Source organism: Rhinopithecus roxellana, chromosome 2 (assembly GCF_007565055.1).
Source record: "Rhinopithecus roxellana isolate Shanxi Qingling chromosome 2, ASM756505v1, whole genome shotgun sequence".
In the NCBI taxonomy this organism is placed as follows: Eukaryota; Metazoa; Chordata; class Mammalia; order Primates; family Cercopithecidae; genus Rhinopithecus; species Rhinopithecus roxellana.
The window spans coordinates 115,933,459-115,961,376 of NC_044550.1; the positions used below are offsets into that span (position 1 = coordinate 115,933,459).

The 27,918-nt window shown below is 35.1% G+C and overlaps 1 long non-coding RNA gene across 1 annotated transcript in view; it reads right to left on the reverse strand.

Annotated features, from left to right (window-relative positions):
* Window positions 1-2,272: 2,272 nt before the first annotated feature.
* The window catches only part of LOC104678728, a 29,782-nt gene continuing 4,136 nt past the window's right edge, over window positions 2,273-27,918 (reverse strand). Inside the window, exons 2-4 of the long non-coding RNA XR_750231.1 lie at window positions 26,147-26,238; window positions 16,848-16,987; window positions 2,273-2,356 (exon numbers count right to left, since the gene is read on the reverse strand). This is a non-coding gene — a long non-coding RNA (uncharacterized LOC104678728). The remainder of the gene's footprint in view (window positions 2,357-16,847; window positions 16,988-26,146; window positions 26,239-27,918) is intronic.

Consider the following 27,918-nt stretch of genomic DNA (forward strand, 5'->3'; position numbering starts at 1 on the left):
GTTTTATTGTTGCTTAACAGTGCAGATTGTTATGTGTTTAGCCTAAATTCATAGACCTTATACATTCACAGACCACCTTAAATGCATTTAAGAATTTCTATTGTTTCACATACTTCAGTAACACCTATATCAAAGAGACAGCCACAGTAACAAAACATAGAAACTCTGTTTGGATATTTAATCACACTTTTTTTTACAGCTTTGAAGGATCAAGTTAGGCTTATAGTCTTTGGATTTTTGTTGTTGTGGTTGTTTTTTAATTAACCAGGATCACTTTGAAAACAGCAGAAATGTGGAATATACTATTTCCTCGGACACATTAAATAAATTGGTCTATACTTCCTCACTCGTTTATATTGATCCACTGTATCTTGCAAGGCATAGGAATTTGAAGTAGCTTTTCTTTTTCTAAAAAATAGCATGGTTTATTTCTTTAACACTGTTTAAAGAGTCAAAATTAGGATCATTCCAATTTTATACGATGAAAACTAACTCAGAAACAAAATGAACACAAATTATTGTATTTAACTTGGGGAATGAGTGAACAGAATACAGCTGGACCAGAAAAATAACATTTTCCTAAAAATCGTACATTTTTATTCCATAAACTCAAGTCCAGAACATACAGTATATGCTTTCAGGTCATCAAATGAGTATATTTACACATATTTATATATATAAACATATATATATTTATAACATATATATAACAAAACTCATTTGATGAGTTCTATATATAATATGTACATTATATATAATATATATAAAAAACTTTAAGTTTTTTAAAATGTTAAATATAAGATTGTGGACACCAAGGAAAATAAACAGGGTTAAAAATAATAATAATAAGGGCTAGTACAGCAGGACTAGATTAAGTCAAGGAACCACATAACACCTAGAGATTGTGTTTTCTACTTTACAAAATATTAGGCTTTACAACTATAACAATACAGTGACAGTGATGTCAGTTCACATGAAAAGAGAGTAAAGTGATTCTTTCCCCTTAGTTTAAATTTTTGTAGTCACTAACATAACTACACAATATAACCAGTTAACAAGAACACTGTTCCCACATTGCAATAACTCTTATGTAAATTATCTAAATTATTAAATAATCAATCCTTATTATATTTCTTAATATTAAGAACCATTCATTTCTAGCAATTTTTGCAGGTTGTCAAGATGTCACATTTGAACTAAATTATATGCCTTTAATCTTACTCTTACTATTTTAAATTCATATTACTATGCTTGCCTTGGTAATTATACAGTATAATTCACACAAATTCTAATTAACTTTTACCATACTGGAAAGTTTTCACCACCCAAGAAGTATTTTTTTCTATTTTCAAGACTTCTATGTTAATAGTATCAAATACTCCTTCATTCTGTGGAGAGACAATACACATTATTTTGTAAAGCACCAAGGATTCCATGTTTAATTTTACATTACGCTCATAAAATTTCTGTCAGATGGGTATCATTATCCTTATTTTAGAAAAAAAGGAGTAAAAAAGAAATATAAGCTGCTTACAGTTTTGAGCTGCAGAAAGTCAGAGATCTCTTTCCAAAGCCCAAGTCAGATCAAAACCTTTGTAATGCATTCAAGTTGTTTATATTACTAGGTTTCAAATGGAATAAGTGAGAATCCAGAGCTGGAGACAGTTTGTCTCAGTTCTAAGCTTTATTTTTCACTGTATCTCTTCCTAAACCGTATTCTTCAACCATCTCAGACTTACAAACATTGCCCCGGTGCAGTATGCATTTCCATAGCCCTGATATTTATCTCATGCTATTGTTTCCATTAAAAAGCCATAGAGCCTTCTTCACTCTCTGAAGTCCTACTCACCCATCCAATCTCAGTGCACATTTTCACCTTCCCTTCAACACTTACTTCTTCCCTCAGTTGTATTTAGACAGTTTTCTCTCATGCCTTTCCTGTCAGTATACCCACTGTAGCACACCATTCATTTAATCCTCCTTTGTTAAACAGCAAGTAAAACTTACTAGTACAGTATAGCATGCTATCAAGTGGGAACACATCATCACAGGATTTAGCAAAAAGTAGAAACTGAACAAACATTTATTCGAAACAAAGCTTTGTTATTTAGTATCCGCCATGCCAAAACTAGTATTGGTAGTGCACTGACCAGTAAAAATTAAAACATTACGTGGGTGATTATTTTTTGACAAGCATTATACATGCTGCTGGCAGGTTCTGCATCACTATTGCTTGTAAGTCCAGCGGAGCCATAGCAATCCCCACAAAGTCCCGAAGGTTGGGCTGGTGGTTACTCAAGTCAGTTTTGCTTTATAACTTCTTCTCTCAAAACTGCACCGTGCTTAATGCTGGAATCTAAAAGAAAATATGTACGTTATTAGGCTCTGCAAATTTCAACATAAGAAAAATTATTGAGTTGGTAATTAACTCAGGAATAGAGTCATATGGAACTCACAGGGTAAACAATGATGCATCATAATCTTTTGATTAACGTTACTCAGTATTTTAGAAAACAAGTTATTCAGCTTCAAAAATAGCATCCTAGTTACCTGAGTGACGTTTCTCTTCTACCTACTATTTACAAATACACTGGATTTTTTAGAAATTTTATGTTTACAGAAAAATGGAGAAGTAGTACAGAGGGTTCCCATTTGCCCTGTACCCAGTTTCTGGTAATAGTAACATTTTACATTAGTACGAGATATTTGTCACAATTAGTCAGCCAATATTGATGCATTATTATTAACTCTGGTCTAGACTTTATTCTCGTATCATTAGTTTTCCCTCTAATGTCCTTTTTTCTGTTAAGAGATCCCATCCAGGACACCACATTAAATTTAATTGCCATCTGTCCTTAGGCTTCTGTTAGCTATGACAGTTTTTCAGACTTTATTTTGATGACCTTGACAGCTTTGAGGAGTAGTGGTCAAGAATTTTGTAGGATGTTCCTCTATTGGAATTTGTTTTTCTCATGATTGGATTGGGGTTATGGGTGTGGGGGAAAAGGTCAGAGAAATAAAGTGCCATATTCATCGCATTATGTGAAGAGTGTAAACTAACAACGTGATTTATAACTGTTAATGTTGACCTCTATCACCTGGCTGAGAAGGTGTTTGTCATTTTTCTGCACTGTAAAATTACCCCTTTTCTATCCTGTTTCTGTGCTGAGCTCTGGAAGGAAGTTACTTTGTGCAGCACACATTTAACAAGTGGGGAGTTGTGCTTCCCCTCCGTGAGGATGGAGGACCTACATAAGTTATTTAGAAATATTATTCTGCATGGGAGATTTTGAATTCCCTCTGTTAATTTGCTCAATAATTTACTGCAAATATATAGACTCAGGAATATCCATTTTATATGTTGACTTATAACCTAATACTATTTTATTTATTTTGTTGCTCAAATTGTTCTAGCATTGTACTTTGGACATTAGGAGCTCTTTAGTTTCCTCTTGTGCTCCTTTGACATACTCCCAATCAAAGTTGTGTGTGTGTGTGTGTGTTTAGAATTTTTTAGAAGTACTAAATACTACAGACACATTTTGTATATTGACTATCACAGCTCTATAATCAGCCATTTCTCTTAGGTCCCATGGGTCATTTTATATTAAAGAATGTTAGGAGAAACTAAGATCTGAGCACTAGGCATGCTCATTGCTACATGTGTGTCATTTCTTACAGGTCCTCTCATTTAAATGGACAGAGAAATCCCTATGTGTATACTAACCTGTGTATGCACGATTATCTAAAGTATTTCTCTATGCAACCATCTGTATTAGGTTAAACACGTGTACTTATGGCTTCAAATTGATTTCATTACCACATGGATTATTTTAGCCTCCTTTCCTTGCTTATCTGTAAATTCACACTTCAGCAATGAGAATCCCACCTCCCACCATGTGTCATCCATTTACTTAATTGATCACTTCTATTATGCCCAAAAAGCAGTATCAGAATGAAGCTCTACTCCCATGAAAAGTAATTTTGTCAACGATGGTACAGATTTATGTGAATTTCCTTTTGCCTTTATGGATTTCATTCTTTTCAAAGTTATTTACATCAGTATCTCCCCAGCCTGACCCTCTTCAATGAGGCTGTTTCATACATTTGCAATACACTTAGATTCTCATGTCTCAAGCTGCATCTTTCCTGGGATTCCTTGACTTTCTAAATGGCTGTTTCCTTTATTAATGTTCACTCTTTGTACCATAAAGTTCTGAGGGTTTTGACACATGCAAAATGTCATGTATCTGCTATTAAAGCATCATTGAGCATAGATTTACTACCCTAAGGTCCCCCTATGCTCTACTTTTTACTTCCCCCATCTCCTCGGTCTCTTGGCAAGCAATTGGTCTTTTTATGGTTTCTATAGTTTGCCTTTTCCAGAATATCATGTAGTTGGATCATCCACTATGTGACATTTTCCAGACTGGCTTCTTTCACTTACCAATATGCATTTAAGATTTATTCTTATCCTTGGTGACCTGATTACTCATTTCTTTTTAACATGGAATATTTCATCACTCTGTAAATGCACAAAAGATATGCAGGCATGCAATTGCTAAATCATATGAAAATACTATTTCTGGTTTTGTAAGAAACTCAAACTGTTTCAAAGTGACTATACCATTTTACATTCCTACCAGTAATGAATGAGAGTTCTTGTTGCTCTGCACCATAGCCAGATTTTGGTATTCTCAGGGGATTTTTGTTCATTTGTTTTGCTTTGTTTTAGCCATTCTCATAGGTGTGTAGTGGCATCTTATTGTTGTTATAATTTGCAAATTCCTACGGATAAATGTTGTGCATCTTCTCATATGCTTATTTGACATTCAAATATCTTTCTTGGTAAAGCAGATGTTTTGACCATTTTAAATTAGTTTGTCTTCTTATTGTTGAATTTTAAGAGTTCTTTGTATATTTTGGATATACTCTTCTCCTTTTCAAATTGTAGGAGTAAAACCATCAAAGCCTTAAAATTACAGTTCAGGGAGATTGCATTACCAGATTAGAGTCTTGAAATAAGCTCATAATTCACCCTACTCACTACTTATAGTAGTAACTTTTCAAATGTTTCTGTAATATACGTGGGACTTTTTCACACATTATCTTTGATTCTTTCTTCTGACAGATTTATGCAGGAAAACAACTGACTAAGTGACTAGGCAGTATTTCTTCTGTACTTCTCTTTCCCAGGAATAAAATTGCTCTACTCTCTGCTGACTTTTCTTTAGTGTTGGTATTGCCTACTCCACCTTTATTCTTACTTCTTTGGGGAATAGAATGTATTATATATTATGTATCTTTGAGGCATCTTTAAGTTTTCTATTGTTCTTCAAAATATAAGAATGTGAACATAATGCTACATAAATATACACACATATATATAAAGTTTAAAAATAAAAACCAAGTAAAATAGATATTATAGCTTTAAAAAACAGCATAATAATAATAATGACATATACTATTGGAAAATTCCAGAAACTAAAATTGTGAACCCTGTTCTATTTTCTTCATAATTTAATATTTACTTAGTACTGCGTGCCAGGAATTTTTCTGAACATTTTAGATAAAGCACTGAACAGGGCAAAAAATGTCCATACCCTCATGGCACTTATATTCTAGAAGGATAGAGACAATAAGAAAAATAGTAAATAAGAAAATGTCAAGTAGTGGTAAGTAGTATGATAAAAATAAAATAAAAGATAAATGATAAATGCTTGAGGTCATGAATATCCCAATTACCCCGATTCGAGTGTGACACATTGCTTGTATCAAAATATCACATGTATCCCATAAATATGTACAACTACTAGGTATCCACAAAAGTACAGAAAAGAAAGAAAAAAGTGAAAAGAAAGTAAAAGAAGTGGTAGCTACTAGCCTCTATTTCCAAATAACAGTAAGTTGTAATTATCTTTATAACTAAAATTATTTATTAACTTAAAAAGTTATTTGTTTTAATACTACAGTCTTTGTCTTCTTTTAGCTTGTATGAGTAAGTTGTAATTATCTTTATAACTAAATTTTTATAACTAAAATTATTAACTTAAAAAGTTATTTGTTTTAATACTACAAATACAAAGACAAATACTACAGTGTTTGTCTTCTTTTAGCTTGTATGTGTTTATCTCAAACCGTAATATACAGAATGCATTGAGTACATATATGAATCTATTGCTTCTGTATATAAACATGAAATTCTCATGTAAGGCTATATTATATGTGAATATCAATGTTCTTGTTAGCAGTTACAATTTACATAGATTTTCAGAGAGAATAAGAGTATTAGAAAGTATCCTTAATGTGTAAATGTGTCACATTTTCTGATCTGAGAAATCTACTTTTTATAGCCTTTGAAACAGGATATAATATCACCCAATAATTATATGTATTCATACCTCTGAAAAATATTGATTTAGAGTTTCATCTATGAAGCAGTGCAGTACAGCTCTGTGGCTGGCATCAAGAACACTCAAGGATTCAGAAGTAAATGTGTGCCTGAATGCACTTATAACTGAATCATGTCTCTTGACATAGCCAAATGCATGCGTGAGGCCTGCAAATAGTGCTGGTTTATCACCAGCTGCATGAATCAAATGAATGCCTGCATGATTTTAACAAACGGGTGGTAAAAATACTTGTTAGGAAAAAGTAGCCTATATCAGGATGTTTATACAGAATAAATATATAAGTAAGCAAATTACGTGTATGTGTGAATGTGTGTGCGTGTGTGTGTGTGTGTGTTTGTGCAGCAAATTAGTATGTAAATTAATTACTACCTGGGAAATTACAGGCCAATCACAAAACAAATGCCATTAGGACAGGATAGAAAAATATGCTATATAAATTTAGAGGAATGGCACTGCAATATGAATAGGGGCAGATTTATTAAAAAGAAGAAATATTCCTCCAAATACACATTTCTTTCTAGACATAGTGATAAAGGTCTAATACTTTCAGTAGAATATATTAAAATGCATGAAGGTTTTATCTGTTCTAAGGAGATACTACTGGATTGAAATCAGTAAATGATAAAAATCACACCAGAGGTTTAAAAAACACACTTCTATGATGTGACATGTTGGAACTGAAAATGTTTAGGTAGAAGCTCAGGTTCCATGAGTTTTCTGTCACCATAACATAAAAAGTTGATTACAAAACAGAGGTAAATTTGTTTTTAGAGAGTCTATTAATGATTTAGTTAGTTGACTTTGGCTCAAAAATGCTTGCACAGTGCTATATCACTTACCTAAACCTGGATACGGAAAAAAAAAAAAAAAAAAAATGGCTCTCCTAAGGATTATATATCTGCTTGCTTTAGATATTTCAATCAGGGAACAGAAATCTAGGGTCTTATATATAGTACAAAGTGGGGTAACATGCAAGTGCCATATTTCTGCTGAGCAGATCATGCTGATAATTATCCTCAATAATTTGACATTACACAATTTTTAAATTTCAAAACCATACCTTTATACAATGTTTTATAAGTATTATCAAACTACCATTCTGTGAAGCAGGTAGATATTTCCTTCATTTTACATATGTAAGTAATCTGATCTCAAAGAGGTTAAGTGTTTGACTTCAGATCCAACAACCACTGTGTGGTTTACAGATAGACATTTCTTCTGTTCTCAGGCCCTGTCAGCATGACACTACAGAGCACCCTGTTCTAACAGGGAGTATGGAGTCCCAGGCATTCCCTGCTTCAGCTGCTGTCCATTGATCAGATAACAGCATGACTTTAATTGATCTATATAGGAATTAAGATTTGTGAAGAGAGTAACAAAGTCATGGTTTTCTTTATTATTAACGTTTTAGAGAATCTCCTAATATCCTTTGTATACCCAGTTTTGTTTGTAAAATGTACAACCTAGTACAGCAGAAAACAATGTTAGAATAGAACTGAAGACAACTCTAGCTGGACCAACAACATGCTAAATATTCTTGGGACATTCCTTAATTGGTTTAGCTTCAGCTAAATAGGTTTAGGAAAAGGCAAGTGCCAAGATACCATTTGACTATGAAGTAGTGTAATTAAAAACATATAGGAATTACTCCCCTGTCAAAATCTTCTAAAATAAGAAAACCCCAAAACATTAAGGTAAATGCCACAATTCATTAAAATTATTTTTAACTTTAGAAAGATTTCATGATACCAGTCTTCAGTCTTCTTGGGGGCACTGCAAAACTCAAACATTGTACTTTCCATTACTACACCCATGATTAGAATTAACATGATAAAAATGCTCTTGGGTGAAGGCGTGCAGAGTGACCAGAATCCCCTGGCCTGCTTTTACAGTAGCAGGCACACTTCTGTTCTAAACATCCTCAGCTTCTTCCTTGGTAGAATGATTCCACTGAAAAGGGAGCACTAAAACTGCTGAGGCTTAAGGCCACAGTCTCAAATACTGGTAACTTCTATAGCACAGGTAGAGAAAAGAAGGAAAACGACTAAATTATTTGCTTTCATATTGGTTTAAAATTATCTGGAGAATGGCCATCGTACTTAACCCTTTCAGGAAAAATGAAGTATATTTTGGGGGAGAAGGCAGTGGCAGTGTGCAGAGTGGGAGATGTTGGTATCACAGTGCTGCCTAAGAGGAATCTCATTCCATGCTTGGGGCCTTGAATTCCTGACCTTAAATGAAAACCACAAATACATGTGCAATCCAAGAAACAGCAATGCACATGCTGTTCAGTGAGGAAAGTGATAATTCATGCCACGTAAGGTAAAATATCCAATATAAAAACTATGCCATGTTCTCACATTTTTATAAGAAAAAAAAAACACGACCTGAAACGAATAAAAAGAATGTTGGCCAAAGACTGAATTTATAGCTGTAAAAAGAATGTCACTTTTCCTCATCACTTAAAGAATATCAATATCTTCTCTACTTGATAGACCTTTTCAATGGCACTTTACCGAACAACTATTATTTGAAAATCCCTTTAGAAAATTAGGTCATTTTTTTCTTTCACATCCTCATTCTGGATCCTATAAGACATGTTTTGTAGATAATAGGAAGAGTTCCAAAACTCACACTGACTTTTTATTTAATGAGAGATACATTTGATTTTCTCCTGCTACTTGAAGAGGAGATTTATTCCAACACTCTCTTTGATTCTGAACAAAAGTCAGCCCAGGCTCATTTTTAGAGATAAAAAATATCATTTATAAGAGAGCAAACCATCAAATCAGTGAACCACTCCAATACACATGAGTGTGGTTTGGGTCACCGTGCAGCTTGCTTCCCCAGGAAGTGTGAAGAGCTGCATTGTGCCTGGGAATTTGGAGATGGAAAAAAGGAACGACATTCCAGCAAATAGAAATCAGAGGGACTAGATCTTTTGCAAATAAAACAAATTTTTTAAGAAAAAAATATGTACTTCAGAAATGTCATTTTCCTTATCTATATATGAGACCTAAACTGACTTGAAATCTGAAGACAACATGGTTTTTGAAAATATCATCTGTTCCCTAAAAAATAAAACTATATGTTACTGGGATTTTGTTTGTTTGTTTTGTTTTAAGGGATGATTTAATGATTTCTCAAGGTCCATTTCTTAGTTTGTTTTGTGCTACTATAATACAATGCCACATATCAGGTAATATAAAGAAACTTATTTCTCATAGTTCTGGAAGTTCAGAAGTCTAAGATCAAGGTGCTGGCAGGTTGGGTGTCTGGTGAGAGTCCAGTCTCTGCTTTCCAGGTGCTGCCTTGAACATTGCATCCTCAGTACGGGAAGGATGCTGTGTTCTCACAGGGCAGAAGGTGCAAAAGGAAAAGGGATAAACTCTTTCCAGCATGCCCTTTTATAAAGGTATCTAGTTCCACTCAGGTAGGCTCTACCCTCATGACTTAATCACCTCCTGAGGACCTCACCTCCTAACGCCATCACTATGTCCACTAAGTTTCTTTCTTTTCTTTCTTTTTTGTGACACAAAATCTTACTGTTGCCCAGGTTGGAGTGCAGTGGCACCATCTCGGCTCACTGCAACCTCCACCTCCCGGGTTCAAGCAATTCTCACGCCTCAGCCTCCCTAGTAGCTGGGACTACAGACGCACACCACCAGACTTGGCTAATTTTTGTATTTTTAGTAGAGACAGGGTTTTGCCATGTTTGCGAGGCTGTTCTCAAACTCCTGACCTCAGGTGATACACCCTCGGCCTCCCAAAGTGCTGAGATGACAGGCATGAGCCACTGCACCCAGCTGTCCACTAAGTTTTAACATCTGAATTTAGGAAGGGACACATTTAAACCACAGCAGTCCATGTTTTAGTGACATCATTCTAATAATGTAACTATTAGTCACATATTTAGAAGCAGCTCATGTAGCCTTATATAAGATAATTTTTAAAAAGTATCTGGTGACATATAGGAAATACACGATAAAAAGCCTGCAATATTTATATATGATATATCCTATTTTAATTTTGTGTGCCTTTATCTTAATGGGACGAAGATAAATATTACATATTTGTGAAATAGAAGTCCAAAGTGTACTTGAAAAATATAATTTAGAACTCTAAATTTGTTATAATTAGAGAATACAAAAAATACTGGATCACATTTGTTTCAGTGAGATCGGGACGTGAGGAAGAAAAGTCCTCCATAAAAATTTACTTTTCGTAGATAACGTTTCAACAAACACTAATCAAATTTCATACAAAATCATATTTTCAGTTCACTTTTATAACCCGCCAGTGTTGTTCTGTCTTTCAATAAGAGGTAATTGGAAAAGGCACTATGCATTTTACAAATGTTTTCCCTTGGATTTCTGAAAAGGTGACTTTTTCAAAAAGTAAAAGCCAAAGCATTTCCAAGTCAGAAATCTCATATAATTAAAGCCTCCAGCTGCATGCATTTTTAATACCACAGACAACATAGTAATTGACATATGTGATTCTGGATCACACTTCAGATTTTAAATTATTTTAGTCTGCCGAAATGTGTTTAAGTGCACTAACCAGATATACTTTCAGTAATTCGGCTTTTAATGACTATCCTTCACTTCAGAGCTTTGATGTTAAAATAGTCCAAGAAATAATGTAATTTCCCCACATGCTGGTTGGGTTATAGTCAGAAGTTTCTTAAATATTTCATGTAAGAACTCTCCCTGACCCCTACCACTGTGAAAATGTGAGGAGATTTTACTTAAAATAATTTTATATCTTGTAGTTCACTAAATTAACTGGAGTGATCAGGACCTCAACCAAAATTTATTGCTGAACCTAAAATAAGATCAAAGCAATAAATCAAAAGGCTATAGCAGATGTAAAAATACAAATTATAAGGATAAGTTCAGAATAGTTAATTTTGGCAAAATTGCACTGCAAAAGACCTCAGAAGGTGTAAAGCTCATAGTACATTAAAATCTAAAATTTTAAATAGGCCTCTGAACCCAGAAAAGACTACTAATTCCTACTTATTTGCTGTGAAGTGCGAGGCATACCACAGAGCTTTATTAACAACTGCAGTGTCTAATTTCTCTGTGTATTTCCTCTAGTGTCTAAACCTTCTTGCAACTAGGCTGTTCAATGGGTAGCCACATATATGAACATTCAAAAGATTCCAATCACCTGTCATGTGTATCAGCAAACATCCTGGCTTCTATACTGTTCTTACATTGTTTACACAAAATATATTTTTAAAAAATTTTCAAATCTGCACATCCTGCCCATGTACCCAGGAACTTAAAAATAATTTTTGAAAATAATTTTTTAAAATAAAAAGTAGGCTGTATTATGTCTCCTATAGTATTTAGTGAGAAGTCATGATGATTTCCAGTGAACATATATAGAAAACGAGGCTAAGATACATTAAAGAATTGGTTCTGCAGGAACAGAAAACCAGATACCGCATTTCTCACTTATAAGTGGGAGCTAAACATTGAGTATACATGGGAACAATACAAAGAAGGGAACAACAGGCACTGGGGTCTATATGAGGGTGGAGGGTGGGAGGAGGGTGAGGACTGAAAAACTACCAATCAGGTATTATGCTGATTTCATGGGTGACAAAATGATCTGTACACCAAACCCCTGTGACTTGCAATTTACCCATGTAACAAACCGGCACATATACCCCTTGAACCTAAAATAATAGTTGGAAGGAAAAAGCTGATTCAAGTTTGCACAGTTAGTATTTCCGAACATGGTGGTTCAGACTTCAAGTTCAGTCTTTCCAACTGTACAACTGGAAGAGAGTGTGCTTCATACCTGGTCATGAAAAGCGGGAAATAAGTCAGATAAAAATAGCAGGCCTGGTTCCTGGGAATCTGTAACAGGAGCCAAGAAACAGATCAATGAGAGTGCAAAATAATTGTAACTGTAAATGAACGCAAGAATCAGAAAGTATTTTGAAAAATGAATTATAAGAGTGTTACTCACCAACAAAATAATGAAGAGACAGTAAAAGAAAGATGCAAAAGATTATTTGGCTTAAAATTATGAAACATCAAGTGAGCATCAATAGAAAATTTAAGAAAAAAACAGGAGGGAGATAATGAGATTCTTGGATGTTTGTTATGCTATGACCTCTTAACTAAACTGTGGGTTCTTCATAAAAATATATATTTTTGTATTCCCAGGTAAAATTTTTATTTTGAAATATATTTGATACAATAATTTGATTTTGATTTATTTCAGTTGATCATTAAATATTAAATATGAATATTAAGAGATGGAAATTGGCTTGGGGTTATATATATATAAAGACACCAAGTAAAATGGTGGTTTCCAGAGCTGAGGGTAGGGAGAATGGGTAGGTATTGTTTAAAGGTTACAGATTTCAATGTGGGATAACGAAAAAGACCTGGAGATGGATTGTGGTGATGGTTGAAAAGTAATAGTATAGGCCGGGCGCGGTGGCTCAAGCCTGTAATCCCAGCACTTTGGGAGGCCGAGACGGGCGGATCACGAGGTCAGGAGATCGAGACCATCCTGGCTAATACGGTGAAACCCCGTCTCTACTAAAAAATACAAAAAACTATCCGGGCGAGGTGGCGGGCGCCTGTAGTCCCAGCTACTCGGGAGGCTGAGCCAGGAGAAAGGCGTGAACCCGGGAGGCGGAGCTTGCAGTGAGCTGAGATCCGGCCACTGCACTCCAGCCTGGGCCACAGAGCGAGACTCCGTCACAACAACAACAACAACAACAACAACATAGTATAAGTGTACTTAATGCCACTGAACTGTACATGTAAAAATTGTTACAATGTAAACTTTATGTTATGTATACCTTACAAAAAGGAAAAAGAAAGTCTGCTAGGGAATACAATAAAGTAGAAATGGTAGAAGGCGTTGAACTGCGATGCGGTCACAACCAGGACCTCGGCAGACTCCACAGGGAGTGCCAGACGCCAGTGTCCATTCAGAACTCAGCCACCCTGAAGACGAGCCGAAATCTTTATATCATCCCCATCAAGCAGACATCGGGTAGAGGCTGCTTTCCACACACCTTGATGAGGCCCCTCTATTCTTCAGAGGATGATTTCAATTCCAAGGTGGCGGACCTCGCTTACATAATCAGTCAGCAACACTCCCAGCAGTTGGGGAACGAGTGCTTCAGTCTTAAGTGGGGTTTTGGCAACATATCATAGCATCCACTGTAGCCCACAGTCTAGATCCCTTATTCAACCCCCTGCCATACAATAACATTGCTCCCTCACTCGTAGTTGTCTCTCTCTCAGCTTTAAGAGCCATCCCAGATGCATGGTAGGATGGAACTCCTGTCCAACAGGTGGGTGCTTCCATACCAGTAACTTTCTTGACTTCTGACATAATCTCCACCCATCTTGACTAAGCATTCTCAGAATCCAGTTCTTTCCATATTCCCTCCTGTTGTTACATTTTGGCTAAGTTGTGCAGCTCCTTCAGTTCTAAAATGCATTATTAGTAGCATGAAGTAATAACATTTGTAATATTTCTGGTAACTTTTATAATGTTTACCTGTTTCTTAGTTGTCTTTCCAGACTCCTCTCCAACCTGGTTCTGCATAAAACACTACTAATTACTTGGTTAACCTTCAATAACTAAAGACTGCATCCTCTATGAGACAAAAAAATAAGAGTAACATTTTTTCATAGTTTTATTGTGCACTTTATGCTGTATTTATTAATTACTGAGAGGCAAGTTTTATCTCTATTTTATAGAAGAGGACCCTGCAGCTCTGAGAGGTTAATTGACTTGAAAAGGATAAATAACTAAGAAGTAATAGAGAAATAATTTGGCTATAAAATCTGTGTATTTAACCACTACTTTCTTTTTTATTATTATTATACTTTAAGTTCTAGGGTACATGTGCATAACGTGCAGGTTTGTTACATATGTATACTTGTGCCATGTTGGTGTGCTGCACCTATTAACTCGTCAGCACCCATCAACTCGTCATTTACATCAGGTATAACTCCCAATGCAATCCCTCCCCCCACCCCACTTGATAGGCCCCGGTGTGTGATGTTCCCCTTCCCAAGTCCAAGTGATCTCATTGTTCAGTTCCCACCTATGAGTGAGAACATGTGATGTTTGGTTTTCTGTTCTTGCGATAGTTTGCTGAGAATGATGGTTTCCAGCTGCATCCATGTCCCTACAAAGGACACAAACTCATCCTTTTTTATGGCTGCATAGTATTCCATGGTGTATATGTGCCACATTTTCTTAATCCAGTCTGTCACAGATGGACATTTGGGTTGATTCCAAGTCTTTGCTATTGTGAATAGTGCCAAAGGTAGAGGAAAAACTTACACTGGTCAGTAAGTTCTAGATTTAATAGTATAGGGGTAATGTGTGTGTGTTATCTGTATGTGTGTTTAAAATACATGCAGTCCCCAAGATGGTATTAATTTGCAAAACAGAAACTTAATCACTACAACTGAAATACAATCTGAAAAAATAATTTAAAGAATAATAGATAGGCTAGTACAGTATTTTAGATAATAACCATAAACTCTTTGAGAAATTCAGTTAAGTATGTGGTGCCAATGCACTTGATTTGAAAAGCTTTAAAGTAATGAGTTGGACCTGCATAAAGAGGAGCACATTCTAAAGTCACGCTTCATTTGGAAATATATGGGACAGGCATTCTATTTCCTACAACATAGGTTTGATGGTAAAAAATGGGTTAATTTTACAAAAGTCTTTGTAAAATAGGTTCAATAATGCTTACTCTTAGAATCATGCTTTGTTTAATCTGCAAATACTTATTTGAAGATAACAAGTAGTGACTGCCACAAATCAAATTTAATCTTTTTCAATCTTGTGCATAGGACAGAAATGTTAGAAGTAAAATGCAATGAAGCAGCACAATCACTGGGGTCATTCAATAAAAGTATACAACTGAGGCTGCAATCTTTTGAAAGGGATTTTAGAGTAACGCCCTTTTATCTAGAAATTTATACCTCAATTGTTTTAATATAACAGATAATAACAGTAAGTAAGAGTTCTAAATAGAATATGTGTTAATACCATTTTAGAGTATTTGGAAGAGAAATATTTTATTAAATGACCTATAAGTGTTTTGTTCCATTTTTTGGTTCTTAATAATATATCTACTGTATTGCAGAAATGAAATTAGTCAGAAAAGAAAGTAGTTAAATAGAATGGATTCAAACCTTCCCACTGATGAATACCAAGTTGAATATTACCATTGGTAAAAAGAAGTAATCTGTATTAAGATCCTTTATGTACATTTATTTCTGTTTTATACTACAAGCATGCTCCTTTTCCAAATCTTACTTCTGTCCTAAAAAAAGAAATCAGTCTCAATGTAACATTAAAAATCAGTCTAATGCTCACTTCACATTTCAAATATAGATGTACCTAGTTACAATTTTATCAATAATGGAAAAAGAAAGTGAATTGTACTACACTGGAAAATTTCCAAACTATGCAGTTGGCATTATAGCAAAAACTTATAAATGTGCCTTGTGTTCCTGACAGGAAAGGAAGGACATGTATAAAGAACCTTGAGCAAAAATAGGGCATGCAACACCTTGTTCATGCTGAATGTGCATATCTCCACCAAGCAACAGACAAGCTATTATAAGTTTATTGTTTCAGGATATAAGCCTATTATACCCTGCAAATGAAGATACTGACATGCTGCTGTATTGGTTGAAAAGATTAACATTCACAAAGAACAGCACCAAGTGTGCCAAATTAAATATACTGAAATAGTAAAGCTTACCATTCAATATGCCCTTTACTGTAAATGTGCATACAGTGTAGTTTCAATGGCCTCCGTGGCCCTGTTAATAATGTAGTGGCATGTCAGTGTTGGAGATGTAATTTATATCTTTGCTATTTGGCAATAAACCATAGCAGGGTGTATTTTTCTAAACCATTAATAAGTATGTATGGCATTGATGAAACAGTGAAGGAGAATATGTTTAGAAGCCTGTTTGTTTGTATTTTAGTCATTCATGCCCTGGAAAACCTTATTAGACTTAGGAAACTCTATTTAAAATACTTCATTAATATATTTTTTAATTGTAGATACATAGCAAATTTTTAAAAATGTATCTCCAATCCCGATAGCATTTTTGCACTCGTTTTCATTTAAAGTTTTATTTAGTCACACTTTCCCTTTGTTTAAAAGAACTAGTCTCCTTTTATATATCAATGGTTGATTGATTCCATGGAAACGAGTTATATCTCTTCCAGCTTTTTCAAATATGTTAACTATTGCCAGCAATACCAAACCCACAGGCTTGTTGTGAGAATCAAACCAATATTTTAAAGCATATATCATAATGTGTAACATATAAGAGGAAAAGCATGTTAAATAATAATGCTTATGACAATAATAATTATCTCTACCTCACATTAGCAATACATACTCACCTGGGATTTAGCAAAAATATACTTCAGAGTATCAGACACATTCTCTAGGCTCTAGAAGACATCCGTTGACTTGCTCAATCCCTCTCCCGTGCTCCCGTGATGACAATCTGTCATTCTAGATGACCACATTGTTTTCTCTCCTAAGAAAAGAAAATTCAACAGCTTGTTTCGCTTTCTCTGCCAGGAATGCACAATAGCCCAATAGGTCTGCCCTCACTACCTTGATGAATAACACAGAGCATAATAAAATCAGGTTTTCTGACTCACATGTAAAAGGAACATGCATGCTACCTGTAGCTACGGCCAGACTGTGTGTGTGTTTTTGCAGGTAGATTTCTACTTGTAGTACAGAATTCTTTACTTTTAAATACAAGGAGGCATTTACCCCACTGCTTACATGCACATCCATACCAAAGGTCATATTTGTATATTTATTCAACATGACGACTTATCTTAGTAAAACTTTATATTTAGTCTTTTTAGAGTCATAGTGTTAACGGACTTCAAATGGGCTATTCAAAAAGGTTAGGAAGTAAGTTAACTGACTTGGTAAAACATTTGGACCCAAAAGTTTTTGTAACTGCTCATTATAAGATGAAAAATATGAGAAAATAAAGTAGAAGGGAGAAAATAATGGTTATCATTTGGAAGGGACTGTGGTTTCAGCTTTCCAGGCTAGCAACAGAACCGAAAAGGATGAGACTCAACATTCCCACAAAAATACAAGCAAGGGATGACTCACGTCATGCTTTTGGGTTCTTATTCTTTCTATTCATAATTGTTAAACATTTCTCTGAGAAAATGCAACATAAAGACTGTATAGCCAACATACTGTTTTTTTTTCCCCTTCTATTTAGAAGAGCAGGGGAGAGAGACAACATAAAAATTTTAAAAGTAATATCCTGGAACTCAGCCTCTGTGATAAGACACACATAAGCGTTCTTTCATTTGGTGGCTTTAAAGTCTGACTCTGCTTGAAAATCTCAATATATGCAAGTATATATCTTAAAGGGATTAATTCTTTATTGGCTTTGAGTGGCATTTGTAAAGAATGGTTTGCATTTTTAAAATAAAATCATCTGTGTAAATGTAACTATAATGCTAGGAAAAGCATATTATAAAAGCTAGGTGTTAGAATAAGAGAAGTGATAAAATAACGTGACACAAAGAGTCACGGTTTTGAGCTGAATAAGTGAGCAGTGGCCACATGTGAGAGTCTTTATACATTTATTCATTCATGCATACAGTAAGCAGAAACGGAGTGTTCACTGTATGGGTCACTCTTGTAGGTGCTAGAGAGACAGCAGCCAACAACATAGAGAAAATCTATGACATCACAGATTTCACAGTCTGGTGGAATCTGTAAAAACTGAAGGCAAGTTTTTGTTTCCCATCTAATTCACAGAACTTTAAATTCCATTTTCAATAATCGCTGATTATTTTCATCTGAAAATAATACATGACAGTTGATGAATTTCAAAGGGCTAGAGTTAAAAATAAGAAAATTAATGTAAGAGGCCAGTTTATGCATTGTAAATAATTCTTTAAAACACTTTGCAACTTTTTTTTTTTTTTTTTTTTTTTTTTTTTTTTTTGAGACGGAGTCTCACTCTTTTGCCAAGGCTGGAGTGCAATGGTGCGATCTCGGTTCACTGCAACCTCCGCCACCTGAGTTCAAGCAATTCTCCTGCCTCAGCCTCCCAAGTACCTGGGAGTACAGGCACCCACCATCACGCCTGGGTAATTTTTGTATTTTTAGTAGAGACAGGGTTTCAACATGTTGGCCAGGCTGATCTTGAACTCCTTACCTCAGGTGATCCGCCCACCTCAGCCTCCAAAGTGCTGGGATTACAGGTGTGAGCCACCATGCCTGGCTGAAACATCTATTCTTTACTGTAGGCTATTATTATACAAGTGCTCTGATTTATGCCCATGTACTATTACAAAGCACTAAAATGATTGAAAACTGAAGAATTTCTCAGTTTGGTGAACTTGCACATCTCTCAAAGCAAAATAAAAAACTATTTTGGAAAGTTTCAAATAATTGGTTAAGTTGGAGACTCAATGCCTACCTACCTTACTATGTATCAATGAAGTTACCAATATTTTAAGAAAGAAATTTTGTTAGTTTACTTTTTTATGGGCCATATAGGTTAACATTGTTTTTGAAAAATACTGGCAAACTGAATCATTTCAGTGGGCTTCACTATAAAAGCTAAAAGTAATTTTTCTTTATAAGATATAAGATGGTACTAGGACTTTTATTACATTTATATTTTAACAATTCTGATCAACAGCCATAAAGAGTAGAATTAATTTTTTTAAAAAATGTTTAGGCTGGGCACAGTGGCTCACGACTGTAATCCCAGCACTTTGGGAGGCCAAGGCAGGTAGACCACTAGGTCAGGAGATCGAGACCATCCTGGCTAACACAGTGAAACCCCGTCTCTACTAAAAATACAAAAAATTAGCCGGGCGTGGTGGCGGGCGCCTGTGGTCCCAGCTACTTGGGAGGCTGAGGCAGGAGAATGGCGTGAACCCAGGAATCAGAACTTGCAGTGAACTAAGATCCGGCCACTGCACTCCAGCCTGGGCGACAGAGAGAGACTCTGTCTCAAAAATAAATAAATAAGTAAAAGTTTATATGACTATTGTTATGTATTATTTATAAGATTTACTTTCTGGAATTATATTTTTAAATCAAATGCCAGAACAAAAATATACTTACAAATATTAATATAAAATTAAATCTTAGTGTTTTATACATATTATAATAGCTTTGTAAACAAATATGAGTTTCTCTTCACAAAGATTCTGGGATCACTAGAAATCTTGCCAGAAGAGCCACTTCCTCTCAAGTTTGTCTTGATGAGTCTTAAGTATCATGTAATCTGAGCAAGAAGTGGTTACAGAATTTGCTACATCCACATGGCAGAGGGCTCTCTAGACCCTGCATCCTGACTGACAGACCCTGGAGCTCTGAACAACTACTGAGATCTGGCGGATCCATCTATAAGATCCAGTTTGGTAATTATGTCATTCTAGCTGTAAACTGATTCCATTTTAAAACAAACAATAATAATGAGAGGTACATTATCTAACCATCTAGAAGAATTTATTTACATAAGAAATCTGGAGGCAGTAATTAAACTTGGAACAAAATAGATATAAAATTTGTGATCTGAAAATTAATTTTTGAGTAGTAAAGTCATGTTAATTATTAAATCTGTAATTTCTGTGTTAAATCTCAATTTCACCCTTGCTTCCCCCACTGAAGACCATTGTGCATCATCATTATTATTATTATTATTATTATTATTATTTTGAGACGGAGTCTCGCTCTGTCGCCCAGGCTGGAGTGCAGTGGCCGGATCTCAGCTCACTGCAAGCTCCGCCTCCCGGGTCGACGCCATTCTCCTGCCTCAGCGGGACCCCTGCCTGGCGGGGACTACAGGCTTCCGCCACCTCGCCCGGCTAGTTTTTTGTATTTTTTAGTAGAGACGGGGTTTCACCGTGTTAGCCAGGATGGTCTCGATCTTCTGACCTCGTGATCCGCCCGTCTCGGCCTCCCAAAGTGCTGGGATTACAGGCTTGAGCCACCGCGCCCAGCCCATTGTGCATTATTAACATGAACCTAGTCATTCCGTGTATTATCAAACAACAATCTAAAGAGTATTATCTGTTATAATAGTCATTAACCCATTGTGCTTTAGGCATTACACTTGAATATCTCATTTCACTACTTAACAAGTCTACCACCTGAGCCTTGTATAAAGAAGGCAAGGGAAAAAGGTTTTGACAATCTTTAAAAGCTTTACTATAATTATTAGATTTATTTTTAGTATGTTAACATTATTATTTATAAATTACAATTTAGAAAATTTTTCACAATATACCATGAACACCTTTAGGTATACCCTTCTATCCCAGATCAAATAAAATTTAAATATACTCCTTTGTGAAATACTCCTTGTAAAAACGATTGTAATTATCTTCCTGAAATGGAAGAGGCCACTAATAACGTTGTTTATATCCTTGGTGGAGAGCCAACTCTGAGGTTCTCACACTAACCAGGCCTCTCAAAGGAAGACAAAGTGGTACCACGTGATTAAGAATTCATGGTCCTCGGGTGAAGCAGGAGACACATTTCCTCCACAAGAAAGTCTCTCCAAATTAAGCCTCTTATGCCTGCAAATTAGGATCAAGTAAGTTTTTTCATCCAGCAAAGCAAGTATTCAACACTAAAGGAGAAATAAATGCACTTTCAGAAAAATAAAAACTGATCCATCAACATGGCAAAACAATTTCAGTGAAGGAACCTACGAAGGCGTACTTCAGGAAAAAGGAAAATAATCTTATAAAGAAGCTGAGATGGAAGAAGAGTTAACAAAAATAAAATTGTTTAACATACAGGTAAATCTAAAACATTTTCTCATAATAATCATGTGTGCTACATGGAATTAAGAAAAAGAAAAAACTAAAATACAAGATCAAGATAGCATATTTGCATGCCTTGATCCAGAGCTGTAGAATTAAAATATATTTAAGTTATAAAAAGATATTAATAACACATAAATGCAGTGCAAAAAAAATTTAAGAACATGTCCCTTTGGAAAAAATACACCAATAACATTCTCCCTTAAGATACATTTTCTTAGGCATATATTTTCTATGTCATATTCTCAAGAATAAACTATGGAGAATAGGGGTTTTTTTCTTGTTGTTTTTGGTTTGGTTGTTGCTATTAGTCTTTCTCACCCCTCTCAGCAATCCTCACGCTATTTCTACAAAATGTGCGTTGGATTTTACATGGTGCCCTTTTCTAACTTTATGAATTGCTTTTCTCTGTAAAGAAGATCATAGGTCCAACAAACACAATGTCTCATTTCAGTTAGTGGGGCCCTTGCAGGGAGGGATCAGTTTTTTCTTCCAGATCAGCAGGACAAATAGGAATAGAACTAGCTTTGTATTGTCTGAGCAATATTACTAGATAGCTTTGCATTGCCAAAATATTACTGTTTAAAATAACTTTCTTAGATTTCTGTCTTAACATCAGTTACTTAAGACTTCACACCAAAATTGAAAATTGCACTATTGTAAACGATTTAACAAAGAAAAACACAATATATATATATGCACACACACACATGTATACACATATATACATGTATCTTTTATGCACATATATGTATATTTTGTGCACACATGCATATGTATATACATATACATATGTATATGTGTGATATACACATACATGTAATATGTGTACATATACATATACATGTAATATGTGTATAAACATATACATATATAGACATATACACATATATGTGCATTTGTAATTTCCAGAGTATTTTATGCACATATGTTGTTTACAGTTTTTAATCATTAGAATGAGGCATGAGAACAATGGTATCAATATGATTTCATTCTATCATCTTTCCAAATATTATGAAATTTTGATTTATGAGCAAATTGTGATGTGGATTCTTCTAGTAATCACAAATGGTATCTTAGATATTTAGACTCAGTCCCCAATTGACAATGAATGCCAGTTATCCAAGTAAATTCTGAGCCTACAAAGGTTCAGGTTTTGAACATAGCTGGGCATATCAGTTTGAGAGAATGGAGACTGAGAGATTACCTTGGAGAGTGTTGTTGCTGTGTGTGCTGAGTTCCAACATTCTCTCCAAATGTGGATGACCGGAAAGATGCTACCTGCTTAAGCCTAGAGAAAGGTGACTCACAAAGGTCACCTTGATCTGTGTTTCATGGAGTTTGAAGGTGAGCCATCAAGAAGAAAGAAATTCTGCCAAAATTCTTTGGTAGGAAATTCACTGTTAGACTCTGTCAAGATAAATGATAGGTAAATGTTTCTTATAGATCAGATAATTTGTCATGTAGGGAAGTGTCAGCCTGTAGTCAGTGTGAGTCCTGCTCAAGAGTATCATATGTGTATACAGTGAGACTCAAAGAGTTTTTCCATGAATGGGGCCCCTGAAAAATCAGACGCATACAGGGAGTAGTACTCAGGGGAAGGGTGATTGTAGCCCACGTCATAGCAGAGAGTCCAAGCAGAGGCGTCTCAGTGACCCCACGAAACCTTAAAATAAGCTAGTAACTAGCAAAAGCCCATGCTAAAAACCTGCCAGACATAGTGAACGCAGATTCATTCTAGAGCAGCACCTCTGTGTAAAAGTCTACCCTCTGACTATGCCCCTTTCTGTATTTCAATTTGAGAGGCTTTGCAAAAAGTCAAATGGAAAAGAGAGAACAAGCTGGTCATGCCTATTCACAGGCAACAGCCTGCCTGAAGCCAGTCTTACATATCACAGTGAAGATTTAAATCAAATGCATAGCTATACATATTGTAAAGTGAGGGCATTCTAATAGTATTTATGACACAGCACTCTCCAAGCAGTTATCACAGCACTCTCCAAGAGTGAACAGAAGAGTCATAGGCCTACCCAGATTTTCTTTTAGTGGCAAAAAAAAAAAAAAAAAAAAAAGAAAAGAAAAGAAAAGAAAAGAAAAATCTTTCCTCTTTGAATAATGTTAAATGGTCCATAGGGACAAATAATGAGCAGATATATTAAAAGAATTTCACATGACATGTCTGCTCACCATTTAGGTGCCATTTGCATGAAGGAATTATGTCTTCTGCTTAAAGTAAGGTAGAACAAACATTAGACCAACTTATTTAGCCTATGAAGATAGAATGAAACGAGAAAAGAAAAAAACATCGAATTTTTTTTCATGTTGTCCTTCTCAATATTACCATCTGGCAGCTATCCTGTGACAATTACTGTAGGAACAAGTGGCTCTTATCCCAGCAGTCATTGAAGCTCACAATGGGTATTTAGAAGAAAGAGAATCTCCAATCATATGTAACACAGATGTCAGAAATGTAGAATGGTTGGATGGAGCTTTGTTTTTTTTTTCTCCAAAATTCACAAGGCAAACAACACATTTTGCTCACTCTTCACTTTTGAGCACAATGATTAATCTAAATCAGTGTTTCTGTACCTCAGCACTGTTGACATTGTGAGCCAGATACTACAAGACTGCCCTGTGCCTTGTAGGGCATGTAGCAGCATCCCTGGCCTTTATATACTAGATTCTGGCACCAGCCTGCAATTGTGACAACTAAAATATTGCCAGACATTGCCAAGTGTCTCCCACACAGTACAACTGCCCCTCTCCCTCACCAACCTTAGAACCACTGGTCTAAAAATTCAGATCGCATATCAAAGTCTTGATTGGCAATCAAATTCTAACATACTTTACTTCATTTAGCATCTTTTAAAAACTCATGGTAATTCAACACAAAATGACATTGCTTGGTAAATCCCAGTTGGAAAGAACTGATACATTAGAGGAATGTTGAAAATCAAGAGATTTTGTTTCACTGAGACTACCAGGACTCTTAAAAGGCGGAGTAGTCTTTATCGTACTATTAAAATGTGCTGGATATGTTGATTACCTTGATTGTGGTGATGATATGATGGGTGTTTGTGTATGTTCAAACTCATCAAATTGTACACATTGAATATGTGCAGTTCTTTGTATATCAGTTATAACCCCATGAAGCTGTTAATTTAACAGTTTTATTAAAAGTGTCATGAAATTTGAAAAACACAGAATTACTTTCATAAACACATATTTCATTGAGTATTTAACACACTAAAAGCAGGTAAATGGTGCTAATCCTAGCATAAATTTAGCAGAGTCAAGCATCTATCACCCCCAGATTACTTGAATGTCACTATAAATGACACCAGTCCTTCCTGCCACAATGCATTTTAGTTTCTTTAGATGCAGCCATAACAAAATCAATCTCTTAGGACAGTCTGTTTTATTATCACTTTATAAAAATGATTTAGGTTACTAAATATTAATAATCCCAATAATTTTATGAAAAAATGACTTAAATATACCTTGATTCAAATTGAATAAGCATGGTTCTAATTTGCATGACCTTTTAACAATATTCAGATCATGTTTTATACTTTGTGATATTTTAAACAAAATTAAACTTTTTAACTATAAAAATAACTGAATGTGTAGATTTTTTTAACACCTAAAATGGAAATGGGAAGTGTCAAGTTTTCTCCCAATTAGGCACCTGTTCTTGAGGACGTTTTTGTTCCTGGTATCATAGTCATGATTATTCTATAAATTAGAAGAAAAAAAACAGAATAGAAAGGGTATAGATCTAATAGTATATCATGATACCAATCCATTTTTCATCAAGAGAGACGGCCACTATTTTTATAGGTAATTTCTAATAAAAGAAAAATAGCTCAATGTTTAATGAGGAATATTTTAAGGCATCCTGGTTTATTGAAAAATTATTTTAAACTAGGAAGAAACATTTAATATAATTTTGTTTACATTAAGTGCACATTTTCTTTTCCAAACTCGATTTCCTGAAGTGAGATCAAATATATTAAGATATTAAGTCATGTATCAGGTCAGCAAATGGTCAAGGCACAGTTAGTGCATGTACTGTACATTCCTGCATTCTTAATTGCTAACGTGAGTGTGACTAAGAGTTTAAAGTTGTGTGTAATGTGTATCTTTTTCTTTGAATAAGAACACAGTGATGCAAACAAAAGGCAGGACAGTGATGTCTCTCCATGATGGAGATATATTCTGAAAAATGCATTGTTAGGAGATTTTGTCAATGTGGAAACATCATAGAATGTACTTACACAAACCTAGATGGTATAGACTACTACACACCTAGGCTATATGGTATAGCTTATTGCTTCTAGTCTACAAGCCTATACAGCATGAACTCTACTGAATCCTGTAGGCAATTGTAACACAGTGGTAAATACTTATGTAACTAAACATAGAAAAGGTACAGAAAACATACAGTATTACAATCTTATGGGATCATTGTTGTACAGGTGGGCTGTCGTTGACCAAATCACCTAATAAGGCACATGGTGTATATAAAGTTGTATCTTGATGGTCTTTAAAATTCTAATCTACAACATCCAAGGAATAATTAAGTTACTAACAAAAAGTGATCTTATATAAAACTTTATTTTAAATGAAAAATGTTCAAACTCTCAATATCTGCTTTCATGGGTCAGAAAACTGACCCCTCACTCCCCCATAAAAAATGAATACTGGCCAGGGGTGGTGGCTCTCACCTGTAATCCCGGCACTTTGGGAAGCCAAGGTGGGTGGATTGCTTGAGCTCAGGAGTTGGAGAATGCTGTGGGCAATATGGAAAAACCCTTTTTCTACTAAAAAGACAAAAAATAGCCAGGCCTGGTGGCTTATACCTGTAGTCCCAATTACTTGGGAGGCTGAGGTGGAAGGGTGCCTTGAGCCCAGGAGGCAGAGGTTGCAGTGAGCCATGCACTCCAGCTTGACCCTGTATAAAAAAAAAAGAAAGAAAGAAAAAGAAAAGAATAATTTACTGAGACCCTTAGAGTTAAACTGACTTTAATAAGGTCTTATTAAAGTCCGTTTTAGCCAGGACTAGAAATAATTCAGAGTTATTTGCTTTCTTCAAATGATTTCCCTATAATCACTGTGCTGAATATGGTATTTTGAATGGACAGAAAAATGCTCAGTCACTTTAATAAAAAAGAAACTTGAAAAACGTGCATTATGATGTGTACTAAAGTACAGGAGTAAACTGGAGGGGACATCAAACATTCACAGTTTATTTCTATGAGGTAATGTCTCTTGGCACACTTACTATATACTTTTTTTGAAACAGCTGATAAGTCTTCCAGTTCTTATGAACCTCACCTAAATATTCTACATGGAAAGTAAATGAATGGCCAATGAATATGCAGTAATCATATTTTTAGATGCTTTTGTTATTTGGTGGCATACACCAACATACAATGGATTACTGTGTAAATTAATAGAGAAGTCATTTAAAGGTAGAACAGATAATAAAGTGGTAAAGGGTGAAGTAAAAGAGAATACAGTTCTGTATGAAACATTGTCATGGCAATGCAACAAAAGGACAATAGAGTAAGCTAAACTCACTTTCATTAAGCTCGTACAAAATTGTGTCACCAGACAAAGGCAGTGTTACAGACAAAAATTCAGGCTTAAATTAGACAATCACCATTCACCTCTGTGACAAGACTTAAAGCTTATTTAATAAATTTGCAATGAAGTATTTATGAACAGATACAATTCTAATTAACTGAGAGACATTTTACAAAGGAAAACTAATAACAGCTTCTAGACCACACTTTTTCTATTCAACACTAAAATAATACTAGAGAGAGTCCATTTTTATTTGGGAGAAAATATAATAGATGTTCAGCAATACCATAACTGACATAATCTAATGAGGAAAATGACCCATGGCCTTTTTCTTTAATCAAAATAATTGGTATGTTATTTTAGGCTTACTAGAACCAGACTCAAAAACACTTAACTTCTGTCTTGAAAACACACTGTGTGAGAAAGAAATGGTTTTAGAGACTAGAAATGGAATTGGAAAAATATGATACAGTTTTCACCATAATATCACCAGTTAACTATGGCCAGATCACACTAAAATTTTGCCCCATCTAATTACAGTGCTTGCTTATAATATAGAAACCAGACTATACAGAAAAAAAATTTAAATATAGAAAAAAGTGTTAAATTAGCCAGGCGTGATGGCAGGCACTTGTAATCCCAGCTATGCAGGAGGCTGAGGCACGAGAATTGCTTGAACCCTGGAGGTGGAGGTTGCAGTGAGCCAAGAGCCATGGGCGAAAGAGCGAGACTCCATCTAAAAAAAAAAAAAAGGAAATAAAGCACAAAAGAAAAAAGTTTTGTTTGTGTTAGTCCCAGTAAGAGTTGTTCTCACAGAAGGAAAACTGTGATTGAACATTTTGCAAATAAAATCAGGGAAGTACAAATACTGCAGTCTCCTTACTGAGAAGGTTGCGTCACTTTTCCTGGTTTGATGCCTTCCACAGGCACTAAGAAATCAGATCCTATTTCTGGGCTTTTGGCTGCTAAGGTCTCAGCACCACCAGAAGTGACCCTATTGGTCAGGCTGGAATATAATCACTTGCTATCTTTCCCCGGTGTTTCC